Raw genomic sequence first — 4,950 nt, 5'->3', positions numbered from 1 at the left:
TCAATTAAAGTAAACCAGGCTGAATTCAAAAGTGCATTCGACTTTTCACATCATTGAAATAATTGACTCAATTCAAACCAATCCTCAACGGTTTAAACTCAGATTTCAAATCTTTAAAGAATCAACTTCAAAACATTACATCTCACAAAGCCGTACAACAACTCAGCCAAACCAACATCCATAATCATTCGAGTCAATCAAATAATACATAAGGCAGATACAATCACCAAATACACAATATCTCACATCAGTATCCATATGTAATAATTCCAATACATAAAACATAGTTTTTGGAAAGCGCCCCTACCTCAAAACGCAATTCCATAACCCAAATGTCTCACAGAGTCCTTTCCGCCTCAACCCGAACTGACGGCAACCAAAACCTCAGCTCCCAGCCACTTTCGCAATAACCATAGCATCACTAATCGCAACATATAATAATCAGGACTCGATCCACGTTACCAAGACTCATTCATTAACCAAAAACAACAGAATACTAACGCGAGATTATTCGAAACATAATTTCTTACCGAAATAACACAATGAGGCAGCTGCGATTCCGAACCGGCCCCGGTAACAGCTCCGGCGGTGGCCAGAAGCTCCGGTGGATCAACTGTAAAAACCGCACAACATCAAAACCTTCTCGAAAACCAAAAAGGCAGAAACCTCAAATAAAACCCTTACCGGCAACTTTTTCGGCGACAGCAGCAGGGTCTCAAGTGGCAGAAGCTCAGTCTGGAGCTCCGGCGGTGATCCCAGAAGTGACAGAATCATTCCCGGCGGTCAGAACACAGGGGCGCAGCTTCCTCCTCCGACCGCGACACTTGCGGTAGCCTGAATCTATTTCCGGCGACGGTGAGAACCCCATCAGCGCGGCGTGGTTCAGTCTACTCCATAGGACAGCAGCAACCGGACCTCTAGCTCGCGTCGTCCTCTCCCAGCGGAGCTCAGTCTCAGCCTTCTTCTCCGACGCGACGTGGCGGCGAACGGCGCAGCTCGTGGCTCCACGGCGACTCTCTCTCTCTCTCTCTGTGTGCTGTGCAAACTCCGATTTTCCTCTCCCTCGGTGCTTGTCGGCAGTGACAGAGATGGCGGTCACAAACCCTAGCGGCGGCGGGTCAGTCGCGATGGAGGCACGGCGACGACGACTGGGCACGCCCGATCTCCCCCCTCCTTCCTCTTTCTCCTTCACGGCAGCTCTCTGTCTCTCGCCTCGGGCCTGACTTGCGATGGCGGCTCGCGGTGGATCGACGGTGATAAGCTCCAGGTATGACCTCCCTCCAAACCCAGCGACGATGCAGCGGCGGCGGTAGTGGGCTCCTCGCCGGCGCCGCTCCTCCTTTCTTCCCTTCCCCCGATTTCTGCCTTCCCTTTCTTCTTTGCTTCAGATATTGTATGTGTGTGTTTAGGTCAGAGGAGCAGCAGCAGCTGCTGGTGGTTCAAGGAGGGGAAACGGGTACTGGGTCAGGGTTTTAGGGTTAGGGTTTTTTGAATAAAATTAGGGTTAGGGGTACTTTTGTAATTTCACTTAAAATAGGTATAATGTAGTAATTAGAAATAAATTCTAATTCAACAATAATAGTGTATAAAAATACTATTTGTTCATCAATTTCACACTTTATTTTCAATAAAATGTCCAAATCCAAAAATCTAGAAATAATATAGTTAATTTCTCTACTTTCCAAAATAGGAGTATTAATATTTAAAATATTACTTATCTAATCCAAATCATAAAAATCCTTATTATTTCATAACTATCAACTTTATACTTAAAATTTAGAAAATATTCCAATAATTATAAAATTAGATAATAATCATAACTCATCTCAAATTCAATAAATCAAAATTTGCCTTAATTATCTTTAATAAAATAATTTCTGAAATTAAGGTTATAAATAACTATGATTTGAGACTTGATCATAATAAAACTTTTCAAAGGTTTTGGGTCTTACAAAGATATACTCTTAATTTGTAATGAAAAAAGTTATATGCTAAAAACAAAAATAAAAAAAGACATATAATACAAGATATATATTAAAAATAGTTTAAATTTGTAAAAAAGTCTAAATAATTAATAAAAATTGTAAAAAAAAGGTTGATATTTACGAGGTAAAAAGAATAACTCAATTATTTCAATCTTAAAGTATAAAAGACAATAAATTTAAACAATTTAATGTAATGTTTGAGAAATAACTTAGATAAAAATAAAAAATAAAAAATACATTAAACGTAAAAATACAATTTTTTTAGTATAGGATCTAAAATATATTTTTTTCTTTTGATTTTTTTTTCTCTTTGGTTCAGTTTGTGTATGTTTTACTTATATAGAAGCAAAATACTTAAGTAAAATATTTACATATTTTTCATATATAAAATTACAAAATATGACTAAAACTTTTAATATATATTTTGTTAGTTTGTTAGTGAAATATGAAAATGATATATAAAATACTAAATTTTAAGATTTTACACAAATTAAAAAAAATTGAGAGAAATGAAAAAAAGACCAAAATTAAATATTCTAGCATTATTTTTCATCGATTTTTTCAATGAACTTTTAATTCTACAAAATTAATGATAACATATGTATTTAAGAGTTAATTTTAAAAAAATTAAAAATAAAAAATAAAATTTTACTGTAAAAAATTGTTTAAAAAAAATGGCTTGACATAATTCACATAAGTCATGGACAGATTTACTCATTATATATTTTAATGAAATAGTCTAAGTTGGATAAATTGAATATTTTCATCCATTCCAAAATGAAAAGAAGAAAAATCTATTGCAGGCTTTTTTAGACTTTCCATGATTGATATACACAATATTTTTATTCACCAAATCTTGACCACATGTATTATTTAATATATATCTCAATGATGGTAGAAATTGAAATATTATATTCCAACCAAGTAGAGTGACACACGTGAATATCATCCTATAGTGTAATGATAATTTGATGTCTTTTTTATTATGGTTATTATTTTTTCATTTAATTAATAAATCTAGTTGGCAAATTTTAAAATTTAGTCGTATAACATAAATAGAAAAGTTTAATTAGTGTTAAAATTTAGTAGAACATAATTTAAGGATCAAATTTGTATATTTAAAAAAATTAAAACTATAAATCTAACATTTAGATTTGTAAAGCCTTAAATCTAATTATCCAACTCTATTTTATAGTAAAATATACCAAATCCTAATAACATTAAAAAACATTATTGTTAGTCCAATTTTAAAATTAAAAAATATAAACTCATCGCGTTTTTCTTAAAATATTTGCATTACTAGAAAAATAAATATTTTCTATCTTAGACTATATATAATATTTAATAACAAAATATTTTAATAAATAAAATAGAAAATATTTTGTTAAAAAATGATTTATATACTAGTATTATTATCGTTGTTATTTAATTATAGAATTAATTTGTATTTTTTAGTGTGCCGGAATATTTGGTCACCTGTCAGACTCATTTTTTGGAAGGAAAGTGTCATTAATGGTGGTTTGTGTCTTAAACGCCATCTTTGGTTGCTTCACAACATTCTCCCCAAACTATTGGATCTACGTCATTCTCCACTTCTTCACCGGTTTTAGCATCGGTGGCGTTGGCCTATGTGCATTTGTCCTTGCCACCGAATCCATCTGCCCCGCAAAACGTGACATCGCCAGAATGTCCACCTTCTACTTCTTCTCCATCGGCATTGCCATCCTCTCCACCATTGCCTATGTCTTCCAAACATGGCGCTAGCTTTACATTGCATCCTCCATCCCCTCCATTCTCTTCTTGATCCTCGTCGTCCCTTTCCTCTCAACGTCTCCAAGATGGTATCTTGTTCGAGGGAGAGTAATCGAAGCCATGAAAATCATGTCCACCATTGCTTCCACCAATGGAAAACACGTCCCTAATGGTGTTCCTCTTGCACTCGATGAAGAAGTCGAAGTAGAAAAAAGAAGCAAAAAGAGAAGCACTAACCTTGACCTATAAGAACAAGTCTTTGGAAAACAAATATGTAGTTGGTGGTTCTATCATTGACGTGCTTCAATCGCCAGTCACTAGAATAAGGTTGATTCTAATGGTGGCAATTAACTTCCTTTGCGCTATTGTGTACTATGGTCTGAGTTTGAACATGGTGAATCTTGATACTAACCTTTACATGAACGTGGTGCTGAACGCGGTGGCGGAGATGCCGGCATATGGGATAATGGCGCTTGTTGGACAAGTTTGGGAGGAAGCCGTTGTCAATAGGAACAATGTGGTTCAGTGGTTTGTTTTGTTTATTGGGTAGTTTAATGGGAAATGTTGGAGTGTGGAAGTTAGTTAGAATGGTGTGTGGTATTTTGAGAATATTTGAGATGGCGGGAACCTACAACTCATTGTTTATTTACACGGACAAGTTATTCCCACGGTGGTGAGGAATGCCACACTACGCAAGCGGGGCAAATGGGGGCGATATTGTCGCAAGTGGTGGTGGTTTTGGGAAGGCTGCCATTCGTGGTGTTTGCTGTGTGTGGGATTATGGGTGGCATGTTTGCATTTTATTTGCCGAAAACTTTGAATCAACCACTGTATGATACATTCTTTAGGTTGGAAGCTGGGCTTGTTTGATGTTTTTATATTATTGGTCCACTAAGATTAACTTTTTACTATCATCTTCAAGCAAGACTTTAATCTTATGGTGATCATGTATGTCTTGCAACAACTTTGGATGGAATTCTTGAATATTGTGTGTATGAATGAGTGTGGTGTGGGTAAGTTTGTAATGGTTAAAAACTTGGTTAGGCCAAGTAATGGATGAAACCCTTAAATATTGTGTGTGTGAGTATGGTGGGACTGAATTTGTAATGTCTATAACTGGGGACTATCCAATCCATTTAAAAAAAGAAAAAAATATGGTTATCTCAATTAATATTGTTTTCTAGTAGTCAAATTTTGGTAAAGTTCAAGGTTA

At 35.3% G+C, this 4,950-nt stretch overlaps 1 pseudogene; it reads left to right on the top strand.

Moving 5' to 3' along the window:
- The window catches only part of LOC107469609 (organic cation/carnitine transporter 4-like), an 82,177-nt pseudogene extending 77,570 nt beyond the window's left edge, over positions 1–4,607 (top strand).
- Positions 4,608–4,950: the final 343 nt, after the last annotated feature.

This window comes from Arachis duranensis, chromosome 10 (assembly GCF_000817695.3).
Source record: "Arachis duranensis cultivar V14167 chromosome 10, aradu.V14167.gnm2.J7QH, whole genome shotgun sequence".
Classification (NCBI taxonomy): Eukaryota; Viridiplantae; Streptophyta; class Magnoliopsida; order Fabales; family Fabaceae; genus Arachis; species Arachis duranensis.
The sequence above is the reverse complement of the archived record's forward strand: the minus strand, read 5'-3'. Positions and strand labels throughout refer to the sequence as shown.